Source organism: Rhinatrema bivittatum, chromosome 9 (assembly GCF_901001135.1).
Source record: "Rhinatrema bivittatum chromosome 9, aRhiBiv1.1, whole genome shotgun sequence".
NCBI lineage: Eukaryota > Metazoa > Chordata > Amphibia > Gymnophiona > Rhinatrematidae > Rhinatrema > Rhinatrema bivittatum.
This window is the reverse complement of record NC_042623.1, coordinates 167,583,787-167,592,141: the sequence shown is the minus strand read 5'-3', so window position 1 is coordinate 167,592,141 and position 8,355 is coordinate 167,583,787.

Sequence of the window (8,355 nt, the reverse complement as noted above, 5' to 3'; positions counted from 1 at the left end):
ACGGAGGAATGGGCCGGCGTAACTTCATTAGGCTGACTCGGTGTTGGAGAATCCTCGAGAAGTTCCGTCTCGGGGAGGCCGCCTGCCACGAAAAGAATGTGCCCAAGACTGGGACCTCGACGGGGTCTGCCGAGGCGGGAATGACGGGGCCCTAGCTGACTGAAAATGCTGTTGGCCTCGGAAACAACCCCTATGAGAAGAAAAAGGATGAGTAGACCTGGGCTTGTCCTCCAGCAATTTGTAAACCTTGTTCTCTCCCAAGAATCTTGATAAGATTCTCCAGATCGTCACCAAATAAAAGTTTCCCTTTAAAAGGGAAGAATCCCAACTGAGACTTGGAAGAGGCATCAGCAGACCAATTGCGCAGCGACAGCAATCTCCTTGCCGCCACCGCAGACGACATTGTACGGGAGGAGGTTCTCAGGAGATCATACAGAGCGTCAGCTGTGTAAGCGACTGCAGCTTCCATCCGGTCTGCCTGCTCTGCCTCCACCGGGGGCAATTCCTGTGCTGTAAGGAGCTGCTGTATCCACCTAAGGGTGGCCCGCTGCATGAAACTACTGCAGACGGCCACCCTAACCCCAAGGGCCGACACTTCATAGATTCTCTTAACTAGAACCTCGAGCTTCCTGTCCTGCAGGTCCTTGAGGGTGGTACCTCCCGTTACCGGAATGGTAGTGTGCTTGGCAATGGCTGAAACGGCCGAATCCACTCTTGGACTTTTAAGGAGCTCCAAAAATTCATATGGAAGTGGATAGAGCTTCTCCATGGCCCTGCTAACGTGAAGAGTGGCCTCCGGGGCATCCCATTCCTGAGTCATGAGCTATAAGAGGCTTGGGTGGAAAGGAAAGGATCTAGGGAGAGCGCAAAGATCAGACAACACCGGATCTCCCGGCTGCCGCTCTGCCACCGATTATGGAACTGGTAAATCCAGCTCCGTAAGCACATGTGGAATTAGGGGATCTAACTCATCCCTCCTAAATAGTTGGAGCACCCGTGGTTCATCCCCCTCAACCGGGGCGGAAGAATCCACGTCATTGCCCGGATCCTGATCAGGGTTTTGGTGCACGGAGTCCGGCAATGGATCTGGACCCACCCCTGCGTCAGGAAGCAGGCGAGGAAAATGATCCCGAAGACCCTCCTGGGGGTCAGCAGGCCTGGGTCTCTTAGGGGGAGGTGGTTGCTGAGAAGACCAATCAGCCTCTGCCTCCATATAAGCTTTTTGCAAGAGCAGCACAAACTGAGACGGAAAAGGGTGCTGTCTCTTTAAGGCCCCCTCCGATGGAAAAGAGGGAGGGGGGAGGCAGAGGCTCGAACGCAGGACAGTACAGGACTTAAACTAGGGGGTGGAGGAAATTCTCCTCCACCAGAGCCCTGAGGATCCTGAGTGCGAGTCACTCAAAATGTCTGCCGTTCCCGCACTTCGCGGGGACGGAGGCGGCTGAGAACAGTCTAGCCCCCGTCGGGTAACCCCTCTCGGCTGCGGGAGAGATCTTCTGCCCTTCAAAGGCAGATGAGAAGGGCCTTCACCCCCAGGTAAAGAGCGCGAGCATAAGCTATCACGGGAGAGTCGCCCTGCCGACTCTCCTCACGCTGAGCACTGAACTCCCCACGGCATGGCAGTTACAGCTGCGAAAAAAAAAAAAAAATCTGCCTGGGTAGAAAGTCTACTCCTTCTGGAGACCTGGGAAGAAAGGAAGCAGGCTATCTCGGTAATTTTTTTTTTTTTTTTAAACTGAGCAGGGGAATGACAACGTCCCTGGCTGCAGAGGAATGAGAGAGTCTCTGCCTGATAGGGGAGAGGGATCGTCCCACTGGTAAATCTCCCTTACTCACCAGGCTGTCACTGACTCTCCAGGTAAATAAAACTGAGAAGCCTAACGGCCCAGCAATGCCTGCTTGTCATAAAAGTGAATATCTAAAGTAAGCAAGAGGAATCTGAACTCCCAGCTTAACCACAATGAAAGGAAAAAATAAATCTCTCCTGTTTTTTAGTTTGTTTTTTTTGTATTGTACTCTATCCCGTTGATCTAGTCATTGGCATATTGAAACAAAAATCTATAACACATAAGACTCACTGTAGTAAGACCAGGACCGCAGGTTATGCTGTCTTCCACCTGCTGGAGTCAGAGAAATACTGAAGGATCGCAGATGGCACACTGGGTTATCAGGGGGTTCCTTTTGAGTTTGTTCTCTGACGCCACCTGCTGGAAGGGAGGCATAACCCAGCAGTCTGGACTGATCCAGGTACGTAGTGTTTTAAGACTTATCCATCAATGTAGCGTTTTTTGTTTTTTTTTCAGACTTATTCGGCTAAATAGCACCTTGCTGCTACTTAGCCAGATAAGTTGGAACTTGTCTGAATAAATGCCACTACTTGTGCACACAAGTTGGAATTTGTTTGTCTAAGTAGCAGCAAAGGCACTACTTAGCTGGATAGGTCAGAATTTAGCTTTATAAGTGTGTGCAAATGATATACTTGCGAATCTTTCCTTCAAATTTTTAATGAGTAGAACATGTATAAATTAGACACATTTGCTTTCCCATGCATACAGCAAGGGATTTTCTAACATGTGTGGGGCAACGCAATAACCAGTTTTATGAATTAGTTTTCCAGTTCATCCAGTCCATCTGCAACTCCTGAAGACTCGCTTGATTCTTCAGCCTGAAGTCCCCTCCCATTTCACCCAGACCCTCTACGTAATCATTTTTTCATTTTTAAGATGTATGCAATCACTTACTCCAGATATTGAGCAGGAGTAAATATATGCAAGTAAAGTGTCACAGTTACATGTATAATGAGAAATTACTACTTACCTGATAATTTCTTTTTCTTTAGTCCAGATGGATTCTGCTGGTAGCAGTGCATAACCCCCTGGTCCCAAATTCATGTCTGGGTGCTAGGAAAATTGCCTATAAAATTACTTACTTGCAAAAATGTTGGCCCCGCACCAGAATGGCCCCCCCACCTTTTTTTTTTTTTTTTTAAGAGACACACATTTACTCGGCTACTCTGATTTATGAGTGTATGATGAGGTTTCTAAAAGAGAATATACTTGCATATAGCAAATGTTGCTTACCTGATGTAACAGGTGTTCTCACAGGACAGCAGGATGTTAGTCCTCACAAATGGGTGACATCGAGGATGGAGCCCAACCACGGAAAACTTCTGTCAAAGTTTCTAGAACTTTGAATGGCCCCTACTGGGCATGCCCAGCACGGCACCAACCCTGCAGCCAGCAGGGGTCCCCCTTCAGTCTTGTTTCAAAGCTACAGGCAGTGCCTAAAAATAAAATAAGAAAAACGAACCCAAAACCGCGGGGCGGCGGGCGGGTTTCGTGAGGACTAACATCCTGCTGTCCTGTGAGAACACCTGTTACATCAGGTAAGCAACATTTGCTTTCTCACAAGACAAGCAGGATGGTTGTCCTCACAAATGGGTGAGTACCGAGCTGAGGATGTCCGAACATGCACCAAAAGTACCCAACGGTGTGCAACAGGCACAACAACTGAGGTGGAATTTGGAAGAGGACATCCGCACCCCACCAGGTAGGCGGAAGGGTGTTGGTACGTCACGCTGGAAAAAGGTTACGCAAGACAGATTGGCCGAAGATGGAATCCTGTCTTCCAGCTTTGTCCAAACAGTAGTGGGCTGCAAATGTATGGAGAGAACTCCAGGTAGCAGCCCTGCAGATGTCAGGAAGCGGCACCGATCGAAGGTGTGCTACTGAAGTCGCCATGGCCCTCACAGAGTGTGCTTTAACACGGTCTTGAAAAGGAATGCCAGCTTGCTGATAGCAGAAAGAGATGGAGTCCGCCAACCAGGAGGAAAGAGCCTGCTTACCCACAGGTTGTCCTAACTTGTTAGGATGGAAAGAGACGAATAATTTAGTGCTTTTCCTATGGGCAACTGTACGGTCTAGATAGAAAGCTAGAGCACGTTTACAGTCGAGGGTATGCAGAGTCTGTTCCCCGGAGTTGGAGTGGGGCCTGGGAAAGAAAATAGGTAGTATGATGGATTGATTAATATGAAACTCCGAAACTACCTTAGGTAAGAATTTAGGGTGAGTGTGGAGTACTGCCTGGTCCTGCAGGAGTTTAGTGTAAGGCGGATAGGTAACTAGGGCCTGTAACTCACTAACCCTGCGAGCTGAAGTGATAGCTAGAAGAAATATCACTTTCCATGTGAGATATTTAAGGTCACAGGAGTGAAGAGGTTCGAAGGGTGGTTTCATAAGGCGACCAAGAACCAGGTTAAGGTCCCAAGATGGGGCTGGAGGACATAAAGGTGGCTTCAAATGAAGCAAGCCCTTAAGAAAGCGTGTTACAAGGGGTTGTGTACTGAAATAGGGGCACCCCCGATACCTTTATGGAAGGCGGCTACCGCACTGACATGCATTCTAATGGAAGAGGTCTTTAGACCTGATTCCGACAGATGCCAAAGATAGTCCAAAAATTTAGGAATTGGACAGGAAAGGGGATCAAGGGACTGCGAAGTGCACCATGATGTATACCTTTTCCACTTGTAGGAGTAAGACTTTCTTGTGGAAGGCTTTCGTGAAGCGATGAGGACACGAGAAACTGAATCCGATAGGTTAAGTGGTTGAAGGACTAACCTTTCAACATCCATGCCGTCAGGGACAATGCTTGGAGATTGGGATGGAGGAGGCATCCGTCGTTTTGAGTGATCAGATGCGGGTCCGTTCCCAGGGGAATGTGTCTGCGGATGGAGAGATCCTGGAGTATGGGAAACCACACTTGGCGTGGCCAGTGCGGTGCTAGCAGGATCATAGTTCCCTTGTCCTGACGTAGCTTCACAAGAGTCTTCGATAGAAGAGGAAGTGGAGGGAATGCATAAAGCAGACCGTTTGACCACGGGAGGGAGAATGCATCCCTGGGCCGAGAGTGCTGAGTCCGAATGAGAGAGCAGTAATTGGCCACTTTGTGGTTCTGAGGGGACGCAAAGAGGTCTATGTGGGGATAACCCCATTTGTGGAAAAGAGAGGTTGCTATCAAGGGATTGAGTGACCACTCGTGCGGTTGGAAGACATGGCTCAGCCGATCTGCCAACACATTGTCTACTCCCGGCAAGTAGGTGGCCCTGAGGTACATGGAACGGGAGAGGGAAGACACGGCTCAGCCGATCTGCCAACACATTGTCTACTCCCGGCAAGTAGGTGGCCCTGAGGTACATGGAACGGGAGAGGGCTTCTGCCCAAATCTGCGCAGTTTCCTGACAGAGAAGGAAGGAGCCTGTGCCTCCCTGCTTGTTGATGTACCACATGGCCACCTGGTTGTCCGTCTGAATCAAGATTATGTGATTTGATAGGCAATCTTGAAAGGCCCTGAGAGCTTATCGGATCGCTCGAAGCTCCAGGAAATTTATCTGGTGTTTGGCTTCCTCTAGAGACCAGAATCCTTGAGTTTGTAGACCGTTTACATGGGCTCCCCAGCCGAGGTTGGAAGCGTCTGTGGTGAGAATTATTTGAGGATCTGGTGAGTGAAAGGGCAAGCCCTGTAGGAGGTTGGATTGATTTTTCCACCAGGCAAGAGACAGACGGAGAGCATCGGTGATGCGAACAATGGTCAACAGAGGCTGAATTGCTTGGATCCATCGTGATTTTAGAGTCCATTGCATGACTCTCATGGCCAAACGGGCCATTGGAGTCACATAAACTGAGGAAGCCATGTGTCCCAGCAGAATGAGAAATTGGCGAGCTGTTGCTGCGGGTTGAGACTGCAACTGGCAAGCTAGGGACACCAGGGTTTGGACTCGTTGAAGAGGAAGGAAGGCTTTTGCCTTTGAGGTGTCCAAGTCTGCTCCAATAAAGGATAAGGTTTGAGATGGGAGTAAGGAGGATTTCTCGTAGTTGACAAGAAATCCTAGAGAAATTAGAGTTTGGATTGTCAGGGTCAGGGAAGACCGAGAGGATTGCTGGTTTGTGGCCCTGATCAACCAGTCGTCCAAGTAGGGGTAGACATGGACGCCTGCCTTCCTGAGAAACGCTGCAACCACTACGAGACATTTGGTGAAAACTCGTGGTGCTGATGCTAGGCCAAAAGGGAGCACTTGGTATTGATAGTGGTTTTGGCCTACTAGAAATCGGAGGTATTTGCGATGATCCTGAGTTATCGCAATGTGGGTATAGGCGTCTTTTAGGTCTAGAGAGCAGAGCCAGTCCTCTCTTTGCAGCAGAGGGAGAAGTGAGCCCAAGGTTACCATCTTGACCTTCTCTCTGTGAAGGTACTTGTTGAGGGCCCGTAGGTCCAGGATTGGTCGAAGTCCTCCTGACTTTTTTGGGATTAGAAAGTACCTGGAATAGAACCCTAGTCCTTGTTGTAAGAGAGGAACGGGTTCTATAGCGTTGGACTGGAGGAGAAGAGAAACTTCCTGCTCTAGAAGAACAGAGTGGTCGGTAAGTCTCCACGCTTGCAGAGGTGGAGAGTCTGAAGGAAGAGTTAGGAAGTTTAGATGGTAACCTTGTGCAATTATCGCTAGCACCCATTGATCTGTGGTGATGCGATGCCATTTTTCTGCAAAGTGGCTTAATCGACCTCCTACTGGTATGTTTGGTAGAGGGACTAGGCATCTGCTCTCCAATTGAAAGTCAAAACCCCGACGCAGGGCCTGGTTGTGGAGCTGTTGTGGGCTTTTGCTTTCTAGGTTGACGAGGCGGAGGCTTTTGATATGGCCTCGTTGATCTAGACTTGGTGTGTGGGGGATAATACTTCCGCGGATGGAAGAATGACCTTTTGAGCTCCCTCTTAAAAGGTTGTTTAGAAGGGAGGTCAGAAGGAATGGATGAAAGCTGCTTAAGGGTCTTGTGATGATCCTTTAATTCAGCAACTATTTGGTGAATTTGTTCACCAAACAAATTATCCCCTAAACATAGCAGGTCAGAGAGTCTGTCCTGCACTTCCGGGCGAAGGTCAGAAGACTTAAGCCAAGCCCAGCGTCTTGCTGAGATGGCTGTAGCAGATAGTCTAGTGCAGCGGTTCTCAACCGGTGTGTCGCGGCACACCAGTGTGTCGCCAAGCACCGGCAGGTGTGTCGCGCACTTCCTGGTCTCCCGCTCTTCCCTCCCTCTCCTCACCCCAGAGAGACGCGCACAGTTCTTCAACTAACACTGCTGCTGTTCCTGCCCGTGCTATTGGCACTTTCAAACTCAGAGTGGAACGGCAGCAGTGTTTGTGGAAGCCAGCAACAGCAGCATGGCCTTTTCTTTGTCCCGCCCCTGCGGCCCGGAAGAGGAAATGATATTTACCAGGCACGCGGGAAGAAGAAAGAGCCATGCTGCCGCTGTCAAATTAATGTCCCAAGACTCCCCCCCCCCCCCCCCCCACGGTAAAAGGTAGCAATCAGCTGTTTGTCTGTGCTGCGATCACCGCGACGCAGTACAGTCAGCTGAGAATGTGGTCGTGGCAATTTCCTGCCGCGCAGCTGATTGAGAAATCCGTCGATTAGCTGCCTCGGGTCTGCGGCGTTTAACTTTTTTTTTTTTTAATATGGTCCCGCTGATGTCAGCAGGTTTAGGGCCTAAATCGTAAGCCCCCCCCCCCCCCAAATGCTTTCTGCAGATCTCCTCCCTCACCGTAGTAGCACTAGGCTCAGAAACTCATGTCCGCTCCAGCCCTTCCCCTCGGGAACACTTCCTGCCTCTCTTCAGGCTGCGATCAACTGGCTCCTGCCGATCAAAACGCAGCCTCTTCATACCGTGGGGAGCCTGTCATTGGCTTCCCGAGGCTCTGCACATCCACAGCCTACAGCCGCTATTCTCAGCCCCTCCTCCCTGCACCCTCCGTACCACGGGAATTTCCCCTGGCTCCTGTAGCTAGAATCGCGGCCTTTCTGCTCTTGGCCAGTCACTCACCCGTGCAACCAACAATGGCCCACATAGAGAGACGGTCACTGACTCCCGCAGCCCTTGCACATCATGGCTACTCGACGGATTTCCCAAATAGCCACATGGCAGGAAATCCCCGCGGCCACATTCTCAGCTGACTACTCTGTGCTGCGATGATCACAGCACAGACAAACAGCTGAGTGCTGCCTTCTTACCGCTGCGGGGCCGAAGGAGTCACCCCTGCTGCAGTTCTCAACTTGTCACAACTGCTTTAATAGCAGAATACCAGCTGCCTTGTGCAATAGCTGCCATGTGGGGTGGGGGTGAGTGAGAGAGACAGAGAGTGCCTGCATGTGTGTAAGTATGTGAGAGAATGTGTGTGATTGACACTGTGTGTGTAAGAAAAAAAAATGTGTGAAAGCAAGAGTCTGCTCAGGGAGGTGACTGGTGTGTGTGTGAGAGAGATTGGAAAGGTAGGCGACTGGTGTATATGAGTGAATGAGATCAGTCA